The 23,131-nt window shown below is 40.2% G+C and overlaps 1 long non-coding RNA gene across 1 annotated transcript; it reads left to right on the top strand.

The window, feature by feature from the left end:
• LOC106502876 lies at positions 2,971-7,598 on the top strand. Its single transcript, XR_001296548.2, has 2 exons — positions 2,971-3,088; positions 7,354-7,598. It is a non-coding gene; the product is annotated as an uncharacterized LOC106502876 (long non-coding RNA).

Genomic DNA, 23,131 nt, shown 5'->3' with positions numbered 1-23,131 from the left:
TATTTCTCCTCTATTGACTATGCCAAAGCCTTGTGTATGGATCCATGTGTGTGGATCACAATAAACTATAGAAAATTCTGAAAGAGATGGGAATACCAGACCACCTGACCTGCCTCTTGAGAAACCTATATGCAGGTCAGGAAGCAACAGCTAGAACTGGACATGGAACAACAGACTGGTTCCAAATAGGAAAAGGAGTACATCAAGGCTGTATATTGTGTCCCTGCTGATTTAACTTATATGCAGAGTACATCATGAGAAATTCTGGACTGAAAGAAGCACAGGCTGGAATCAAGATTTCCAGGAGAAATATCAATAACCTCAGATATGCAGATGACACCACCCTTATGGCAGAAAGTGAAGAGGAACTAAAAAGCCTCTTGATAAGAGTGAAAGAGGAGAGAGAAAAAGTTGGCTTAAAGCTCAACATTCAGAAAACGAAGATCATGGCATCTGGTCCCATCACTTCATGGGAAATAGATGGGAAAACAGTGGACTCAGTGTCAAACTTTATTTTTGGGGGCTCGAAATTCACTGCAGATGCTGATGGCAGCCATGAAATTAAAAGACCCTTACTCCTTGGAAGGAAAGTTATAACCAGCCTAGATAGCATATTGAAAAGCAGAGACATTACTTTGCCAACAAAGGTCCATCTAGTCAAGGCTATGGTTTTCCAGTGGTCATGTATGGATGTGAGAGTTGGACTGTGAAGAAAGCTGAGCACTGAAGAATTGATGCTTTTGAACTGTGGTGTTGGAGAAGACTCTTGAGAGTCCCTTGGACTGCAAGGAGATCCAACCAATCCATTCTAAAGGAGATGAACCCTGGGCGTTCTTTGGAAGGAATGATGCTAAAGCTGAAACCCCAGTACTTTGGCCACCTCATGCAAAGAGTTGACTCATTGGGAAAGACTCTGATGCTGGGAGGGACTGGGGGCAGGAGGGAAAGGGGACGACAGAAGATGAGATGGCTGGATGGCATCATGGACTGGATGGACGTGAGTCTGAGTGACCTCCGGGAGTTGGTGATAGACAGGGAGGCCTGGCGTGCTGTGATTCATGGGGTCGCAAAGAGTCAGACACGACTGAGCGACTGAACTGAACTGAACTGATTATACAGACCTTTATCAGTAAAGTAATATTTCTGCTTTTTAATATGCTGTCTAAGATTTTCATAGCTTTTCTTCCAAAGAGTAAGTGTCTTTTAATTTCAAGGCTGCAGTCATCATCTGCAGTGATTTTGGAGCCCAAAACAAAGTTTCTCACTGTTTCTATTGTTTACCCATCTATTTGCCATGAAGTGATGGGACCAGATGTCATGATCTTAGTTTTTTGAATGTTGAGTTTTAAGCCAACTTTTTCTCTCTCCTCTTTCACTTTCATCAAGAGGCTCTTTGTTTCCTCTTTGCTTTCTGCCATAAAGGTGGTGTCATCTGCATATCTGAGGTTGTTGATATTTCTCCTGGAAATCTTGATTTCAGCTTGTGCTTCATCTAGTCTGACTCTGAACATAAGTTAAATAAGCAAGATGACAATATACAGCGTTGCCATACTCTTTTCCCAATTTGGAACCAGTCCATTGTTCCATGTCCAGTTCTAACTGTTGCCTCTTGACCTGCATACAGATTTCTCAGGAGGTAGGTAAGATGGTCTGTTATTCCCATCTCTAAGAATTTTCTGCAGTTTTTTGTGATCCACAGAGTCAAGGGCTTTAGCTTAGTCAATAAAGCAGAAGTAGATGTTTTTCTGGAATTCTCTTGCTTTTTGGTGATCCAATGGATGTTGGCAATTTGATCTCTGATTCCTCTGCCTTTTCTAAATCCATCTTGAACATGTGGAAGTTCTTGGTTCACATACTATTGAAGCCTAGCTTGAAGAATTTTGAGCATTACTTGGCTAGCATGTGAGATGAGTGCAGTTGTGCAGTAGTTTGAACAGAAATTTTCAAAGGTCAGGAGAAATTACACTACCTTAAAAAAAGTTTTTGGTTTGTTATTGACCTTTGGTTGATACAAAATAATTGACTATATTAATAGTAGTGTTAGATGCTCAGCTATGTCTGACTCTTTGCAACCCCATGAACTGTAGCCCATCAAGCTCCTTTGTCCTTGGGGTTCTCCAGGCAAGAATACTGGAGTGGATTGCCATTTCCTCTTCTAGGGGATCTTCCCAACCCAGGGACCAAACCTGTGTTTCTTGAGTCTCCTGCATTGGCAGGAAGGTTCTTTACCACTCGAGCCATCTGGAAAGGCCTAACTGACTATATATCACACTATAATATTGAGACCTTAAGTGCCAATCAGGCAATGGTACAAAGTTTCTCTGGTACAAAGTACCATTGGGTACCATCCTTGTACCACATGATTGGGCAAGTTGAAGTGTCCATCATAATAAAATGGAAATGGTATATTCAGGACTGAACCAAACCTGGACCACATGGAGTCACTGCCTTGCCTGAAAAGGTTTCTGAAATTCCTATAGAGGGCCTTGAGCAAGAAGCTATAATTAGGCCTAAGATAACTGAGTCACCTGTAAAATGGGGAAAGCACTTTGACTCTTAAACCACACAAGAAAAACAACATACATGGTTCACTGATGGGTCAGCTAAATATATAGGATCCACTCCCTATTGGAAAATGGTGGCATATAATTCAGTCACTACTAAATTGCTAACAACTACTGGGGAGGGTAAAAAGTAGCCAGTTTGCTGAGTTATATGGTGTTCATAGGCATTAAAGCCAGAAAATTTAACTGAATGTCATATATACACAGATTCATGGTCAGTAGCCAATTGACTGGGCACTTGGTTCCCTCTATGGGTAAAGAATAATGGAAAATTCAATCCAAAGGGCTATGGGGAAAGAAATTATGGTCTGACATTTGGGAAACTGTTCAAACTACTAAAGTTTCATTGTTTCATGCATATGCTCACAGTGTTCCAAATTCTACAGAACCAAGGTATAATTCTATTACAGATGAACGAACCTGAATACAAGCTGTAGAAGTTGATCCAGACTCCAATGACTTAAAAAGCTTGACTTTGTGAGCATACCAAAAATGTGGCCATCTGGGAGTAAAGCAACATACAGGTGGGATCAGGATTGAGGTATTTTTTAACTATGAATCTAATTAAATCTGTTACTTTACAATGTCCATTTTGTCAATATATTAAGTATAGAAGCTGGCCATAGCTTGTCAAAGGACAATTGGTATGTGGCAAGTTGCCTGGGCAAATATGGCAAATTGATTACAGTTTAGTTCTGTTCAGTTCAGTCGCTCAGTCGTGTCCGACTCTTTGTGACCCCATGAATCGCAGCATGCCAGGCCTCCCTGTCCATCACCATCGCCCCGAGTTCACTCAGGCTCACGTCCATCCAGTCCGTGATGCCATCCAGCCATCTCATCCTTGGTCTTTCCCTTCTCTTCCTGCCCCAAATCCCTCCCAGCATCAGTCTTTACCAATGAGTCAACTCTTCGCATGAGGTGGCCAAAGTACTGGAGCTTCAGTTTTAGCATCATTCCTTCCAAAGAAATCCCAGGGTTGATCTCCTTCAGAATGGACTGGTTGGATCTCCTTGCAGTCCAAGGGACTCTCAAGAGTCTTCTCCAACACCACAGTTCAAAAGCATCAATTCTTTGGCGCTCAGCCTTCTTCACAGTCCAACTCTCACATCCATACATGATCACAGGAAAAACCATGGCCTTGACTAGACGGATCTTAGTTGGCAAAGTAATGTCTCTGCTTTTCAATATGCTATCTAGGTTGGTCATAACTTTTCTTCCAAGGAGTAAGCGTCTTTTAATTTCCTGGCTGCAATCACCATCTGCAGTGATTTTGGAGCCCCCCAAAATAAAGTCTGACACTGTGTCCACTGTTTCTCCATCTATTTCCCATGAAGTGATGGGACCGGATGCCATGATCTTCGTTTTCTGAAAGTTGAGCTTTAAGCCAACTTTTTCGCTCTCCTCTTTCACTTTCATCAAGAGGCTTTTTAGTTCCTCTTCACTTTCTGCCATAAGGCTGGGGTCATCTACATATCTGAGGTTATTGATATTTCTCCCCGCAATCTTGATTCCAGCTTGTGTTTCTTCCAGTCCAGCGTTTCTCATGATGTACTCTGCATAGAAGTTAAACAAGCAGGGTGACAATATACAGCCTTGATGTACTCCTTTTCCTATTTGGAACCAGTCTGTTGTTCCATGTCCAGTTCTAACTGTTGCTTCCTGACCTGCATACAGATTTCTCGAGAGGCAGGTCAGGAGGTCTGTTATTCCCATCTCTTTCAGAATTTTCCACAGTTTATTGTGATCCACACAGTCAAAGGCTTTGGCATAGTCAATAAAGCAGAAATAGATGTTTCTTTGGAAATCTCTTGCTTTTTCCATGATCCAGTGGATGTTGGCCATTTGATCTCTGGTTCCTCTGCCTTTTCTAAAATCATCTTGAACATCAGGGAATTCAGGGTTCATGTATTGCTGAAGCCTGGCTTGGAGAATTTTGAGCATTACTTTGCTGGCATGTGAGATGAGTGCAATTGTGCAGTAGTTTGAGCATTCTTTGGCATTGTCTTTCTTTGGAATTGGAATGAAAACTGACCTTTTCCAGTCCTGTGGCCACTTCTGAGTTTTCCAAATTTGCTGGCATATTGAGTGCAGCACTTCCACAGCATCCATCATCTTTCAGGACTTTGGAATTCCATCACCTCCACTAGCTTTGTTCATAGTGATGCTTTCTAAGGCCCACTTGACTTCACATTCCAAGATGTCTGGCTCTAGATTAGTGATCACATCATCATCATTATCTGGGTCGTGAAGATCTTTTTTGTACAGTTCTTCCATGTATTCTTGCCACCTCTTCTTAATATCTTCTGCTTCGGTTAGGTCCAGACCATTTCTGTCCTTTATCGAGCCCATCTTTGCATGAAATGTTCCCTTGGGATCTCTAATTTTCTTAAAGAGATCTCTAGTCTTTCCCATTCTGTTCTTTTCCTCGATTTCTTTGCATTGATCACTGAAGAAGGCTTTCTTATCTCTTCTTGCTATTCTTTGGAACTCTGCATTCAGATGCTTATATCTTTCCTTTTCTCCTTTGCTTTTCGCCTCTTTTCTTTACACAGCTATTTGTAAGGCCTCCCCAGACAGCCATTTTGCTTTTTTGTGTTTCTTTTCCATGGGGATGGTCTTGATCCCTGTCTCCCGTACAATGTCATGAACATCAGTCCATAGTTCATCAGGCACTCTATCAATCAGATCTAGGCCCTTAAATCTATTTCTCACTTCCACTGTATAATCATAAGGGATTTGATTTAGGTCTTACCTGAATGGTCTAGCAGTTTTTCCTACTTTCTTCAATTTAAGTCTGAATTTGGCAATAAGGAGCTCATGATCTGAGCCACAGTCAGCTCCTGGTCTTGTTTTTGTTGACAGTATAGAGCTTCTCCATCTTTGGCTGCAAAGAATATAATCAATCTGATTTCAGCATTGACCATCTGGTGATGTCCATGTGTAGAGTCTTCTCTTGTGTAGTTGGAAGAGGGTGTTTGCTATGACCAGTGCATTTTCTTGGCATAACTCTATTAGTCTTTGCCCTGCTTCATTCCGCATTCCAAGGCCAAATTTGCCTGTTACTCCAGGTGTTTCTTGACTTCCTACTTTTGCATTCCAGTCCCGTATAATGAAAAGGACATCTTTTTGGGGGTGTTAGTTCTAAAAGGTCTTGTAGGTCTTCATAAAACCATTCAACTTCAGTTTCTTCAGCGTTACTGGTTGGGGCATAGACTTGGATAACTGTGATATTGAATGGTTTGCCTTGGAGATGAACAGAGATCATTCTGTCGTTTCTGAGATTGCATCTAAGTACTGCATTTCAGACTCTTTTGTTGACCATGATGGCGACTCCATTTCTTCTGAGGGATTCCTGCCCACAGTAGTAGATATAATGGTCATCTGAGTTAAATTCACCCATTCCAGTCCATTTTAGTTCGCTGATTCCTAGAATGTCTACGTTTACCCTTGCAGTCTCTTGTTTGACTACTTCCAATTTGCCTTGATTCATGGACCTGACATTCCAGGTTCCTATGCAATATTGCTCTTTACAGCATCAGATCTTGCTTCTATCCCCAGTCACATCCACAACTGGGTATTGTTTTTGCTTTGGCTCCATCCTTTCATTCTTTCTGGAGTTATTTCTCCACTGATCTCCAGTAGCATATTGGGCACCTAATGACCTGGGAAGTTCCTCTTTTGGTATCCTATCATTTTGCCTTTTCATACTGTTCATGGGGTTCTCAAGACAAGAATACTGATTGCCAATAAGTGTGGACACGTATTCTTGATATTTGAGAACACCTATTTTGGATGTTTGGTGGCCATTCCCTTTGGGAAAGCCAATCGGACTAATACTATTAAAACTTTGGAGATAAGTAATTTATATTATGGTGTTCTGCTTCAAATTCAAGGTGAAAATTGGTCACATTTTAAATGTAAGCGAATACAAGAGTTTGTCCAGGAACATAACATACAGTGGAATTTTTATATTCCTAATTATCCTCAAGCTGTTGATTTGAGTGAAATGAAGGGTTTTCTTAAACAGTAATTAATTAAACTTGGAAAGGGTTTGTATAAAAATTGGAAGACCTGAATTCTGCCCTCCATATTTTAAATAATGAACCTATAGGAAAATCAGAAATTCTTTTGATGAAAGTGACTCTTCCAAATATACAGATTCATAAAATAGATTTCCATTCTGAAACAACTAAGAAATTAGCCCTTTCCAAGCTACTCCTGAGGCCACCAGACTGGATTTGTACTCTATATCTGGACATGTGCTTACTAAAAGATTGATGTGTGTGATTTCAACTAGTATTGGAATCAAATGCCTCCTGGACACTTTGAATTAATCAAAGGATGCTACAGTTTACTGTTAAAAGGGATCTGTGTCAATGGGGAGTTATGGACCCAGACTACCAAGGAGAAATCTGAGTAATTCTACAAAATGAGGGAAAGATTGCTCTATTTATTAATAAACATGATCAAATTGCCCAATTGCTGATTCTTCTATGTGTAATTGACAAAGTACCGAAAGGAGAACCTCTCACCTTACTGACATTTAGAGGTGAAAGAGTGTCTGGATCCACAAATGAAATAACTGCAATTGGAACTAAAGTCTAGGTGAAGCAGCCCAACAGCACTCCTATAGCTGCTGATGTGACTGTGCATGGGAAAGACAATATCATATCAGTGATGATCCCCAGACAGGAAAAATGTGCCATTAACCCACTGTTATTCTCATGAATTGATTATTCTTGGATGCCTGACCATAATATGTATTGACATTTACACCTCCATTTTTCAGAAGATACTGCAATTAAGAAGAAAAGACATAAGAGACCACTATAGTATTTTCCACTGGAGAAATGCAAACCAGGTTCAAACTCAAGATAATTTCACTTGCCTGGAAAAGCAGCACTGTCCACTCCTAATGGTAACTTACTATGGACAAAATTTATCTGTCTGGTCAGGGATAAATCCTGACAGCATATGTGACTGAGTCATACGCCTCCTCTTTGGTAACTGAATTAATTCCTTGTGCATTAATAATGTGCTGTAATGTCTTAAAAATTCCTCTTGATGATCCTGCTGCTCATCATATGCACAAAAGTATAAATCCCTATAAAAACATTGCTGCTTTGCAGCTATACAATGGAGATACTGCACAGAATGTGTCTTTAACACAGATTTCTGTCTTCATATGATTTAATAATTCACAAATTTATGGAAGAGGTCGCCGAGCAATCTCATTACCATCATAAGCTATCCCCTGAAATTTATGCCCAACTTATTAGTCAAGATTCCTCACCATGTACACAACCAGCTCAACATTATCAAAAGTTTGCATTATATTTGTAACATATTTTTAAATTATAAAAGTATGATAACACATTTATAAGAGACTTGGAAAATATGGAATAAGTTTACATATAGTTCCACTATATATTGCAATTATATTTTTAATTAGATAAATTAATATTTTAGTTGGAGTTTCAATATCAAACTGTCAAAAACTAATAGAATGAATGAATTAATTAATTTGATAGAATAAATTAATACAAAAAAGTAGAAGGATATAGTAGACCTGAAAAGCACCATGAACCAATTCAATAAAATTAAGATTTATATGATTTTTAAATAACAGTAGGATACAAATTTTATTCAAGATACCATAGACTGTAGACTAGGAGACATTGGAACATAGGAGACTAGGGGCTAGGGACAAAAAAACACAGTGCAAAATTTTCATAGTCTAAAGATTTGAAATTATACAGATGTTGTTCAGTTCAGTTCAGTTCAGTCACTCAGTTGTGTCCGACTCTTTGTGACCCCATGAATTGCAGCACGCCAGGCCTCCCTGTCCATCACCAGCTCCCGGAGTTCACTGAAACTCACGTCCATCGAGTCAATGATGCCATCCAGCCATCTCATCCTCTGTCGTCCCCTTTTCCTGCTGCCCCCAATCCCCCCCAGGGTGCTCAGGGCTGGTGCACTGGGATGACCCAGAGGGATGGTATGGGGAAGGATGTGGGAGAGGGGGTTCAGGATTGGAAACACATGTACACTCATGGCAGATTCAAGTCAATGTATGGCAAAACCAATACAATATTGTAAAGTAATTAGCCTCTGATTAAAATAAATAAATTTCTATTAAAAAATAAAAAAATAAAAAGCAATTAAAAATTTTTCTATTAGATGGTAGTTTTAGTGATATACAATTCTATTATTTTCTGTTGACCAATCACGATGCAATAGTATTAAGTGAATAATAGTTACATAATCACAATAGTTAAAGAAAATATGAGAACTAAGAAAATAATAGTTACATAATTGCAATAATAAAATAAAATATCAGTTTTCACAATCAATAGCCAGACCAAAAAAGATAATTACAATTGCAAGCCATAATGGAAACATAATTAACCAAACAATATGAAAAATTACATACAATATGAGCAGTTACGTAGAGTGATGTGGTAAGTGGAAGTGCATATATGCTCATGTTCTCATTCCCTGATAGCTCAGTTGGTAAAGAATCCACCTGCAATGCAGGAGACCTTGGTTTGATTCCTAGGTCAGGAAGATACACTATTGCCGGGGTCGAGCCCCAGTGGATCCAGGGTAATTCAAAGGGGAGATGGCGCCGGCGAGGAGAGACTTATTTATTTAGAGATATAAAGAGACATTAGGAAAGAATAGTGTAGTGAGATAGAGGAGAGAAAACAGAGGAGAAAAAGAGGCTGTATTCCTTGGTTTACATAGAAAGCCAATAAAGCCCCGAGACAAGGGGCTTGCACCGTCTACGTAGGCCACAGGTGCCCGCTTGAATAGTGGAGGGTGCCCCACCTTGGGCTCCCTCTCGGGTGGGTCTTAGAAGCCCAGGCAAATAAGTACACAGTGAGCCTCTATGCTCCAGATGGGAATTCAGCCTGAAAAGGGAGAATAAGAAAAGAACAACACGGGAGAGCCAAGCATTGGTGCAAGACCCACAACTTTATTTTCAAAGGCAGCTTATATACCCCAAGTTGTACATAAAGAAATAATGGAATATGCAGAGTTATGCAGGGGCGGCAGTCCTGACCCTTATTGAGACCAGGCTTTCTTTTTGCATACTTTCCCATATACAAAAGGTCTTAGGTGGTTTTACATCATCTTCTGGCCAGGGGGCCTGTTAACATTTTTATGGCTCTTTTCCTAGATAAATGTCTATCAACCAGAAAACTCATTTTCCCTTGAAGTGTTTTTTCTTTAATCTGCATCACCCTCAAAGTACTAAATAAAGTTACATTCCTGTAGAATAAAGGTGCAGTGGGTTATAACAAAGAAAGTACTTAACTCAAAGATCTAATGTTGCTAATGCCAGGGCTGCTACCTGTTTTTTCTACATATCAACTATATCAACAAATAAAAGATATGAAAACTTAGCAGCAAGTATTGGCTCAACAGTGAAACCCTTAATCAGTCCTATTCTAATGATTTTGACTCCTCGGAAGCCCCTATATTCTTAGGATGTTTTAAGCTTCCTGTGCCTCTCGCGGTTGGGAGGCTGTAAACAATCACATGCGCAGCTGGAAGAGTCTGGACAAACCTGTCATGGACAAAACTATCAGGCAGGCTAGAAAGCCATCAGAGGGGTTTTGGGATTGAAACACTCTTATTATGCCCAGGAGACTTATTATCTAAAAGTTCTAAATTAACTTTTTCCAGAAAAAGCTGGTGGGGGGACAGCCCCTTGTAATGTAAGAAGAATAGGTGGAAAGCATAACACAGTAAAGCAGGCAGACTCCGGTTTTGGGAGTAGATGCTCGAGAAAGTCCAGGGGGACCCCTGAGGCCTGATCCTGCCTTTGCATTTGTCAGGCCCCTTTCCTCATGACCTTTGCCATGGGCGGGATTCCCCATGCTGGCTCCTGGCACACTAGAGAAGAGATAAGCTGCCCACTTCAGTATTCTGGCCTGGAGAACTCCTTGGACTGTATAGTCCATGGGGTCACAAAGAGTCAGACACAACTGAGTGACTTTCACTGTCTTTCACTCATTCTCCCAGCCACTCTATGTCTTTTGGTTGAAGCATTTAATCCATTTACAGATAGCTAATTATAGAATGCAATGAGGATCTAAAGAGCTCCTTGATGAAGGTGAAAGAGGAGACTGAAAAGCTGGCTTAAAACTCAACATTCAAAAGACTAGGATCATGGCATCTGGTCCCATCACTTCATGACAAATAGTTGGAGAAACAATGGAAACAGTGACAGACTTTATTTTCTTGGACTCCAAAATCACTGCAGATGGTGACTGCAGCCATTAAATTAAAAGATACTTGCTCCTTGGAAGAAAAGCTGTGACCAAAAGCAGAGACGTTACTTTGCCAACAAAATTCCGTATCATCACAAGCATGGTTTTTTTAGTTGTGTATGGTTGTGAGAGTTGGACCATATGGAAGGCTGAGCACCAAAGAATTGATGCTTTTGAACTGTGGTGTTGGAGAAGACTCTTGAGAGTCCCTTGGACTGCAAGGAGATCAAGCCAGTCAATCCTAAAGGAAATCAACACTGAATATTCTTTGGAAGAACCGATACTGAAGCTGAGGCTCCAATACCTTGCCCACTTGATGTGAAGAGCTGAATTATTAGAAAAGACCTTGATGCTGGGAAAGTTTGAAGGCAGGAGAAGGGGATGACAGAGGATGAAAAGGTTGGATGGGGTCACCTACTCAATATACATGAGTTTGAGCAAGATCTGATAGATAGTGAAGGACAAGGAAGCCTGGTGTGCTGCAGTCCATGGGGTGGCAAAGAGTTGGACATGAGTGAGCAACTGAACAACAATAATAAACCATTTTCTTAATTGCTTTGGATTTGTTTTGTATAGGTCGTTTCTTTCTCTTGTGTGTCTGCCTAAAGAAGTTCCTTTAGTATTTGTCATAAAACTGGTTTTGCGGTGCTTAATTTTCTTAATTTTTGCTTGTCTGGAAACCTTTTGATTTCTCCGATAAACTTGAATGAGTCTTGTTGGGTAGAGTAGACTTTGTTGTAGGATCTTCCCTTTCATCACTTTAAATATTCATGCCATTCCTTTCTGATTTGTAGAGTTTCTGTTGAGAAATCAGCTGATAACCCTATAAGGATTCTCTATCATGCTGTTTGTCATATTTCCCTCGCTTTTAATATTTTATTTTTGTCTTTAATTTTCATCATTTTGATTACTATGTGTCTTGATGTGATCCCCCTTGGGTTTATCATAACTGCCTAGAACTCTGCGCTTTCTGAACTTGGTTGAATACGTTCCTTACCATGTTATGGGAAGTTTTCAGCTATTATTTCTTCAAATATTTTCTTGGGTCCTTTTCTCCCACTTCTTTTGAGGTCCTATAAAGCTAATGTTGGCGGTTTACAGTTGTCCCAGAGGCCTCTTAGGCTGACTTTATGTTTTTCATTCTTTTTTCTATTTTCTGTTCTGCAGCAGTGATTACCACCATTCTGTCCTCCAGGTTACTTTTCCATTTTCCCACATCAGATATTTTGCTACTGATTCCTTCTAGTGTATAGTTCATCTCTGTTTGTTCTTTAGTTGGTCTAAGTTTTTGCTAAACTTTTTTTGTATCTTCTCAATCTTTGCCTCCATTCTTTTTTCTGAGTTCCTGGATCATCTTCACTGTCATTATTCTGAATTCTTTTTCTAGAAAGGTGCCTATCTACACTTCATTTTGGTTGTTTTTCTGAAATTATGTCTTGTCCCTTCATCTTGGACAAAGCCCTCTGCTTTTTCATTCTGGTTAACTTTTTGTGATGTGGTTTTGGTTCTAGCTGTGAGGGATTGTCGTTCTTGTTTCTTCTGTCTATCCTCTGGTGAATGAGACTAAGAGGCTTGTGTAAGCTTCCTGATGGGAGGGACTGATGGTGAGGGAAATTGGGTCTTGCTCTGGTAGATGGGGCTGTGCTCAATAAAACTTGAATACAATTGTCTGCTGATAGGTGCAGCTGCTTTCCCTCTCTGTTATTGTTTTGGCCTGAGGCAATCCAGCCCTGAAGTCTATGGGCTCTGTGGTAGGGTTAATGGTGACCTCCAAGAGGACTTAAGCCAAGGGGACCCATCCAGGACTGTTGCTACTAGTGTCATCCCCACAGCGAGCCACTGCTAACACACACCTCCACAAGAGACCCTCAGTCACTCACAGGCAGGTCTGCTTCAGTCTTCTGTGGACTCACTCCTCCTTTCCCCAGGTCTTGGCATGCACAAGATTTTATTTGAGCCCTTTCTAAAAGTGGAGTCTCTGTTTCCCCCAGTCCTGTGAAAGTCCTGTAATCAAATCTCACTGGTCTTCAGATTCCCTGGGATTCCCAGGCCTTTTACCAGTTCCCTAGGCTAGGAAGGCTGACATGAAGCTCAGAACCTTCACAAAAGTGGGAGAACTTCCTTGGTATTATTGTTCTCCAGATTGTAGGTCACCCACATTGTGGGTATGGGATTTGATTTTACTGTGCTTGCACCCCTCCTACAATTTGGTTGTAGCTTCTTCTTTGTCTTTGAACATGGGGTATCTTTTTTTTTTTTTTTTTTGATGGATTCCAGCATCCTCCTGTCGACGGTTGTTCAACAGCTAGCTGTGACTTTGTGCCCTTGCAGGAGATGAGTACATGTCCTTCTACTCTACCATCTTGAACAGGACTGTATCATATTTTAATGTTAGCCTGCCCTAAATGTAGGCTCAAACGACATGGTATGACCTTCTGTTAGGACTGGTTGGTACTGGTAAGTGTATGAATAGTGCTGTCAACAGAGAAACCTTGGCCACTAGATTACATATTGCTAGCAAGGATATAGCTCAGGCCTTAACCCTTAATGCTAAGTGGAAACATGCCACATTAAAGCCACATGAACTCAGCTTAAGGTATGATAAAGACTTTTTATAGTTGATTAATGACTTAATAATAATTCAACTAAACCAAACTAATCCTTAATTATATGTTTGATTGGACTGTTTGTTCTATACAGCTATTATATTACTTAGCTCAAAGAGATAAAGCCCAGGGGATTTTGGTGTCTGCTAATGCCTATGCTTGGACTTTCCTGGTGGCTCAGATGGTAAACAATCTACCTGCATTGCAGGAGGCCTGAATTTCATCCCTGGGTTGGGAAGATCCCCTGGAGAAGGGAACAGCTACCCACTCCAGTATTCTGGCCTGGAGAATTCCATGGATAGAGGAGCCTGGCAAGCTATAGTCCATGGGGTCACAAAGAGTCAGATACGACTGAGCAACTTTCACTTTCAATTCCTATGCATAAAAGGACTTATTTAAGGAATGGATTACTGACAATCATTGGGTTCTTATTCCTGAGAGTGAAAGTCATTCATTTGTGTCCAACTCTTTGTGACCCCAGGGAATTCTCCAAGCCAGAATACTGGAGTCAAGTAGCCTTTCCCTTCCCCAGGCTTCTTATTCTTGAAGGCATTACTAAGTGCACTGAACCATGTGCCAGGGAACCATATATTATTATAATATAGCTAACACAAGCATCATGGGCCAACTTCATGCATTACTCATTATATTTAAGAAAGAATATTGGTTACACCAGGGGTTCCCTGGTAGCTCGGCTGGTAAAGAACCCATCTGCAATGCAGGAAACCCTGGTTCAATTCCTGGGTGGGGAAGATCCTTTGGAGAAGGGATAAGCTACCCACTCCTGTATTCTTGGGCTTCCCTGGTGGCTCAGACAATAAAGAATCTGCCTGCAATGGAGGAGATCTGGGTTCGATCCCTGGGTTGGAAAGATCCCCAGGAGGAGGGCATGGCAACCCACTCCAGTATTCTTGCCTGGAGTATCCCCATGGACAGAGAATCCTGGCTGGCTACAGTCTGTGGGGCCGCAAAGAGTTGGACACGACTAAGTGACTAAGCACACCACACAGTATAGGTTACATTTTACTGGAAATTATTTGGAATTTGATAATAATATGCACTTATGGACCATGATAAAACTACTGAAGGACTTCTATGTGGAGCAACTTTTTGCACCTGGGAAACCTATTTATTGGAACATCGCATCAAGCATTATTCCTAAATCCTGTGTTTGTTTTTTTTTTTAATAGCCCCTCAATTAGTGTGTATTGTGACTGATAATCTAAGCACAACTTCTGTGTATCAGTTAGGATCTCCTCTTTCCAGATGTCTAACACATATTGATCATTTATATTGGGAAAGGACCACTTACTACTTCCTCCCTATGAAAACTCAGGTATTAAAAAAAAAAAAAAAGAAAGAAAGAAAACTCAGGTATTGTGGCCCCAAATGTTATTCCCCTATGTTGTCTGTTTCTAATATTAGTTTCTCCTTAGAATCCTTATATAGCATTTTGTAGAGAATTAAAGGGTTCGTAGATAGATGTACTTGTACCTTGATTGAACATTCTGTTTTTATTACTGTGAAAGTCAATAAGTTCATGAATATGGGATTTAATGTTCAAAAACATACTTCTCATTGATGGTGGAACTTTTTCTTCCCTACTGTTCACATATGGTTTTATACCTTGTTTAACCCCTTACTTGTTTATTATGTTATGTTTCTTCTATTTGAAATTGTTATTTTACTTAAGAAAACTGCTCATTTTGCCTTTTTCCTATGCTCTTCAGCCTAAACAATCCTGAGGCCAACTGTTAATAAAATTAAAATCAGATAGTCTTGTTCAGGCTTCAGAAATGGCACAGCAGACCTCTAATTTGGTTATGACCTGCATGAACACTGCCTGTGTGAGCACACCGTTGTTACCAGCAAGTCAACTGGCTCTTTAGATAAGAGGATTGGGTCCTGGAATTTTCTTAAGCCTCAGGAGGCCTGGCCAGCCCCTCAGGCTCTGGAAAATTTAGTGAATCACAAGAAGAAATAAACAGCTGTAAAAGAGTTAAAGTAAAACCAGACCTGCATTTTTGTGTGGAAACTGATTATGATATTAATTTGTGGCCTGAGATTATAAATTGGAGTCCCCAAAATTGAAATTTGAAGTTTCACCAATGGAAAGAAAGCACACCCTGGGTATGTTTCCCAGTTGGAGCTCCAAATTGCTGATAACAAGGGACTTACCAGTGAGTACTGTTTAAGTCTGGATGTTTGTTGGCCCAATTTGGATATGTATGTGCTGTTACTTTTTTCTATTGTTTCTATTTCTCTTCTTTTAGTAACTATGTATTGAAATCAAGTCCAACAATCCTCTATTAAATGTTGAACTTGTTTATTGTGTGTGTGATGAGTGGTTTCTTTTGTTAACAAATTCTTTGAACCTAAAACAAAAGCAAAACTTTCCGCAAAACACCACACTGACACAGTCCAAATAAAAGCCTTTCTGTGTGAATTACTAAGTATCTAATTCAATTGAGTTCAGTTATGTATCCAAGTAATTTTCATTTAGATAATTATATATGAATTATCATGATATTCAGAATGATATTATGGTTAACTGTCTAAATTAGATAGAAAGGAATTCTATTTTCAATTGCATAAAGAAAGCTTTATTTAGCATTTAAGGTCAGGTGACAGACATTTCTAAATGGCACTTCCAAAAACTGCGATGCTTTTATTGCCAAAGACAGATAAAAATTATATTTTCCACATAATTTTGAAGGTAATAAAATGGAAACAAAAGAAGTAAATTCTAGTTTCATCTTTTAGCTGAATGTCACTGATCTGTATGAATCTTTGCTAAAATATATTCCTTAATAGCTTTGTATATTATCTTTTGCTTCAAAATTATAATGACTATAGAGATGGTAGAACAGCATCATGCTGTTCTTTTTTAAATGGCTCTCAAAATGTCTTTTGAGGGTTTTTTTTTTTTTTTTTCTTCTGGTTTTCTGACCCAGTATTTACATGAAGATTTTCTTTATTTAGCACAAGTCTTCTATGAAAACAATTATACTGAAAGAAATTGTTTTTCTTTTTTTTTCAAGCAATCTAAAATAGTTCACAAACACTTTTGAGTGTTTTATTGATATAACTAAGAAGTAGGAAACCATTGACTCATTGACCACTTGTTTACCTCAGCCCAGTTTTGTTTGCCCTAACCATTACTAAGGAAAGTATCATATATGCTTATAGTTTCAAAAATACAGTGGGACAATGAGTGCTTTTATTTCCTTATTTTTAAATTTACTTTTTAAATGAGTTTTTATTGGTGTGTAGTTGCTTTACAATACTGTGTTAGTTTCCACTGTATACCAAAGTGAACCAGTTAAATATATACATATATCCCATCTTTTTCCCTTCCCATTTAGGCCGTCACACAGCACTGAGTAGACTTTCTTGAACTATACAGTAAGTTCTCCCTATGTATTTTATATATCATATCACTAGTGTATATATCAATCCCAAGGACCCAACTTATTGCTCCCTCCAGTTCCCCCCGTTAGTGTCCATGCATTTGCTCTCTATGTCTGTGCCCCTGTTTTTGTTTTGAAAGATCATTTATACCATTGTTTTATAGATTTCATATATATGGGTTAATATACAATATTCATTTTTCTCTTTCTGATTTCACTCTGTGTGACAGTTTGAGGTCCATCCATTTCTCTACAAATGATCCAATTTCATTCTTTTCTATGGCTGAGTACTACTACATTGTATACAGGTACATGTATATACCATACCTTCTTTATCCATTCCTTTGTTGATGGACATTTAGGTTGCTTCCATGTCATGCTGCTGCTGCTGCTGCTGCTGCATTGCTTCAGTCGTGTCCGACTCTGTGCGACCCCATAGACAGCAGCCCACCAGGCTCCCCCGTCCCAGGGATTCTCCAGGCAAGAACAATGGAGAGGGTTGCCATTTCCTTCTCCAATGCATGAAAGTGAAAAGTGAAAGGGAAGTCGCTCAGTCGTGTCTGAATCTTCCCTACCCCATAGACTGCAGCCTACCAGGCTCCTCAGTCCATGGTATTTTCCAGGCAAGAGTACTGGAGTGGGGTGCCATTGCCTTCTCTGCTTCCATGTCCTAGCTATTGTAAATAGTGGTGCAATGAACATTGGGCTGCATGTGTCTTTTTTGATACTGACAAAAAGAAATCAAAGAGGCCACAAACAAATGGAAGCATATAGTGAGTTCTTGGAGTAGAAGAATCAATATTGTGAAAATGACTACAGTACTCAAAGCAATCTACAGATTCAAGCAATCCCTGTCAAATTACTAATGGCATTTTTCACAGAACTAAAACAAAATTTTTTACAATTTGTATGGAAACGGAAAAGATCCCAAATAATGCAATCTTGATAAAGAAAAATGGAGCTTGAGGAATAAAACTCTTTGACTTCAGACTATACTATAAAACTACAGTAATCAAGACAGAATGGTCCTGGCACAAAAACAGAAATATAGACCAATGGTACAGGATAGAAAGCCCAGAGATAAACCCATGCACATATGGTCACCTAATCTATGACATAAAAGGCAAGAATATACAGTGGAGGAAAAACAGTCCCTTCAAACAATGGTGCTGGGAAAACTAAAGAGCTACATGTAAAAAAGTGAAGTTAGAACACTTCCTAATACCATACAAAAAATAAACTCAAAATGGATTAATTATATGAATGTAAGTCCACACAGTATAAAACTCTTAGAGGAAAATGTAGGCATAACACTCTTTGACATAAATTACGGCAGGATCTTTTTTTTACCCACCTCCTTAAAGAGTGGAAAAAAAAATTGGCAAATGGGACCTAATTAAACTTAAAAGCTTTTGCACAGCAAAGGAAACCATATGCAAGACAAAAAGACTACCCTCAGAATGGCATAAAATATTTGCAAGCAAAGCAACTGACAAAGGATTAATCTCCAAAATACAGGAACAGTTTATGCAACTCAATATATAAAACCCAATCAAAATGTGTGAAAGACCTAAATAGACATTTATCCAAATAAGATACAGATGGACAGCAAACATATGAGAAATACTCAAATACTAATTATTAGAGAATTGCAAATCAAAATACAGTGAGGTGTAACCTCACAGCTGTCAGAATCAGTTCCCCGTTCAGTCACTCAGTCGAGTCCTACTCTTTGTGACCTCATGGACTGCAGCACACCAGGCTTCCCTCTCCATCACCAACTCCTGGAGCTTGCTCAAATCCATGTCCATCGAGTCAGTGATGCCATACAACCATCTTATCCTCTGTCATCCCCTTCTCCTCTTGCCTTCAGTCTTTCCCAGCATCAGCGTGTTTTCCAAAGAGTCACTTCTGCACATCAGGTGGCCAAATTATTGGAGTTTCAGCTTCAGCATCAGTCCTTCCAATGAATATTCAGGACAGATTTCCTTTAGGATTGACTGGTTTGATCTCCTTGCAGTCCAAAGGACTGTCAAGAGTCTTCTCCAACGCCACAGTTCAAAAGCATAAATTCTTCAGTGCTCAGCTTTCTTTACCATCCAACTCTCATATTCATAGATGAATACTGGAAAAACCATAGCTTTGACTAGATGGGCATTTGTTGGAAAAGTAATGTCTTTGCTTTTTAATGTGCTATCTAGGTTGTTCATAGCTTTTCTTCCGAGGAGCAAGCATCTTTTAGCTTCATGGCTGCAGTCACCATCCTGTCAGAATGGCTGTTATCAAAAAAAACTATAAACAATAAATGCTGGAGCGGGTGTAGAGAAAAGGGAATCTTCTTGCATTCCTGGTTGGAATACACACAGGTGCAGTCACTATGGAGAACAGCATGGAGATTTATTTAAAAACTAGAAATAACGCTACCATAGGACCCAGCAATCCCACTGCTGGGCATATTCTCAGAGTAAACCATAATTCCAAAAGAAAATGAGAGTTCAGTCAGATCTTCCTTGACTACCACAAGATGGGGCTAAAGTGGACAGCTAACTCTTGCCTATCAGAGTAAGTAGTTACCTAATTTTATTTTTACTGTTGTTGCTGTTATGAGAGGGAAAATTAGTTTGTAACAATATAAAATTTATAAACAACTAGCAATTAAAATACTTATAAAATGACTGTGGAAGAAAATTTCCAGATAGTCTTTTTTAATGGATGTATATGCTTTTTGCTTGCCAAATAGTGAATCTAAGTTTTTGCATTTACTATATAGGAAGACTTGATGCTTTTGAACTGTGGTGTTGGAGAAAACTCTTGCGAGTCCCTTGGACCGCAAAGATATCAAACAAGTAAATCCTAAAGGAAATCAGTCCTGAATATTCATTGGAAGGACTGATGCTGAAGCTGAAGCTCCAATACTTTGGCTACCTGATGTGAAGAGGTGACTCATTACAAAAGACCCTGATTCTGGGAAAGATTGAAGGCAGGAGGAGTAGGGGATGACAGAGGATGAGATGGTTGGTTGGGATCACCAACTCAATGGACATGAGTTTGAGCAAGCTCTGGAAGATGGTGATGGACAGGGAAGCCTGGCGTGCTACAGTCCATGGGATCACAAACAGTTTGACATAGCTGAGTGACTAACGACATACAGGTATTCTGAATTGTTGTACTGATTCACTATATATCTGCATATATAACATACAATGATACTTAAATAATTTTTTATAGGATTACTTAGGATAAAATACCTCAAGTTTTTGTGTCTTCCTCTATCCCTTCTTCTCCTTCCCCCTCCTCCTTTATTTGTCTCCTTTTTTCCATATGTCTCCTATTTTAAATAGATGACTAACATGCTAAGTATGTTTTTACACTTCCTATACCTCTTCCCAACACTGTGAATGGCAAGGCTGGGCTAGAAATAAGATAGAACTAGTTTCAGATGGAACAAGATATTGCTGGGTTGAAGAAATATATATCCAGAAGATTTGGATTCTGATCTTATGTGCCAGATATTGATGAAAATAAAAATATATGGACAATGATTTATTAAGCAATTGATTCTGGGCTAGGTATTATACTATATGTTAAAATATTATTTAATAAGTATTAAGTATAAATTGTTTAATTGTAGGGATTAAGCCTATATACCAAGATGATGGAGTAGAAGGATGTGTGCTGATCTCCTGTGGGAACACCAAAATTGCAACTAGCTGCTGACCAAACATCAACAGCAGGATGTTGGAACTCACTGAAAAAGATACCCCACACCCAAGGACAAAGAAGAAGCTGCAACAAGATGGTAGGAGGGGCGCAATCACGTGTAAAATCAAACCTCATCCCCACAAGTGACACTTGGAGGGCGCAAACAAAACTTTGTGGCATCAGGACCCAGGGAAAGGAGCAGTGACTACCATCGCCTCCTTCCCGCCTCCCCGCCCCCGCGCCCAACATGAGAATGAACCAGCCCTCTCTGTGAGTGTTTGAGAGGCATGAGTCAGCAGTGGCCAGTTGCTGGGACAGGGGCTCTGGCAGCAGCAGTCTTGGGATGTGTGGCATGTAGCATACGTCCTCTTGGAGGAGGTCACCATTAGCTCCACTGTAGAGCTGCTGGGTGGGTGACCCACACTGGAGAACAATTATACCAAAGAAATTCTCATACTGTTGTGAAAGTTCTAAGCCCCACAGCAGACTTCCCAACATGGGGATCCAGCAAAGGGACTGAGAACCCTCAGGGATTGTGACTTTGAAGGTCATCAGGATTTGATTATAGAACTTTCACAGGACTGGAGAAACAGACTCTTGGAGAGCATGAACAAAATCATGTGCACACCAAGACCCAGGAGAAAGGAGCAGTGACCCCACCTGAGACTGAGCCAGATGTGCCTGTGAGTGTTTGGGGGTCTCTGACAGAGGCCCAGGTCGACAGTGGCATGTTGTAGGATCAGGGGCACTGGAAGCAGCAGTTCTGGGATACACGGTGTGTTTTCTTGGAGGAGGTTGCCATTACTCCTACAATAGAGCCTATAGCCTACCATGGAGCTACAGAATTTAGGATTGGGCGGCCTCAGGCCAAACTACAGGAAGGGAGCATCACCCTAACCATCAGCAGAAAATTGGGTTAGAGATTTATGGAGCATGACCCTGTCCACAAGAGCATGGCCCAGTTTTCCTCTCAGCCAGTCCTTCTTATCAGGAAGCTTGCACAGGCCTCTTATCCTCATCCATCAGAGGGCAGACAGAATGAAAAAAACAATTACAGAAAACTATACTCAGTGATCACATGGATCACAGCCTTGTGTAACTCAGTGAAACTATGAGCCATGCTGTGAAGGGCTGTGAGTCATGTTGGAGAGTTCTGAAAAAGCATGGTCCATGGAGAAGGGAATGAAAGGCCACTTCAACATGCTTGCCTTAAGAACCTCAGGGACAGTATGAAAAGGCAAAAAGATATGACACTGAAAGATGAAACCCCAGATTGGTAGATGTCAAATATACCAGACCACCTGACCTGCCTCTTGAGAAATCTGTATGCAGGTCAGGAAGCAACAGTTAGAACTGGACATGGAACAACAGACTGGTTCCAAATACGAAAAGGAGTATGTCAAGGCTGTATATTGTCACCCTGATTATTTAACTTCTATGCAGAGAAACGCTGGATTGGAAGAAACACAAGCTGGAATCAAGATTGCCGGGAGAAATATCAATAACCTCAGATATGCAGATGACACCACCCTAATGGCAGAAAGTGAAGAGGAGCTAAAAAGCCTCTTGATGAAAGTCAAAGAGGAGAGCGAAAAAGTTGGCTTAAAGCTCAACATTCAGAAAACGAAGATCATGGCATCCGGTCCCATCACTTCATGGGAAATAGATGGGGAAACAGTGGAAAGTGTCAGACCTTATTTGTTTGGGCTCCAAAATCACTGCAGATGGTGATTGCAGCCATGAAATTAAAAGACCCTTACTCCTTGGAAGGAAAGTTATGACCAACCTAGATAGTATATTCAAAAGCAGAGACATTACTTTGCCGACAAAGGTCCTTCTAGTCAAGGCTATGGTTTTTCCTGTGGTCATGTATGGATGTCAGAGTTGGACTGTGAAGAAGGCTGAGAGCCAAAGAATTGATGCATTTGAACTGTGGTGTTGGAGAAGACTCTTGAGAGTCCCTTGGACTGCAAGGAGATCCAACCAGTCCATTCTGAAGGAGATCAGCCCAGGGATTTCTTTGGAGGGAATGATGCTAAAGCTGAAACTCCAATACTTTGACCATTTCATGCGAAGAGTTGACTCATTGGAAAAGACTTTGATGCTGGGAGGGATTGGGGGCAGGAGGAGAAGGGGAAGACAGAGGATGAGATGGCTGGATGGCATCACTGACTCGATGGACATGAGTCTGAGTGACCTCTGGGAGTTGGTGATAGACAGGGAGGCCTGGTGTGCTGTGATTCATGGGGTCACAAAGAGTCGGACACGACTGAGCAACTGAACTGAACTGAACTGAACTGAATATACCACTGGAGAAGAGTGGAGAAATGAAGGAATGAAAGACTGCACTCCAGAAGGAATGAAAGACTGAGCCAAAGCAGATATAACACACAGTTGTGGATATGGTTGGTGGTGAAAGTTAAGACCCATGCTAGGAACTTGGAGTGTTAGGTCCATGAATCAAGGTAAATTGGAATAGGTCAACCAGGAGATGGTGAGTGAATATTGATATTTTAGGAATCAGTGAACTAAAATGGATGGGAATAGGTGAATTTAACTCAGATGACCAT

The sequence above is a fragment of the Capra hircus genome, chromosome 15 (assembly GCF_001704415.2).
Source record: "Capra hircus breed San Clemente chromosome 15, ASM170441v1, whole genome shotgun sequence".
Classification (NCBI taxonomy): Eukaryota; Metazoa; Chordata; class Mammalia; order Artiodactyla; family Bovidae; genus Capra; species Capra hircus.
This window is presented reverse-complemented; position numbering and strand designations above follow the sequence as displayed.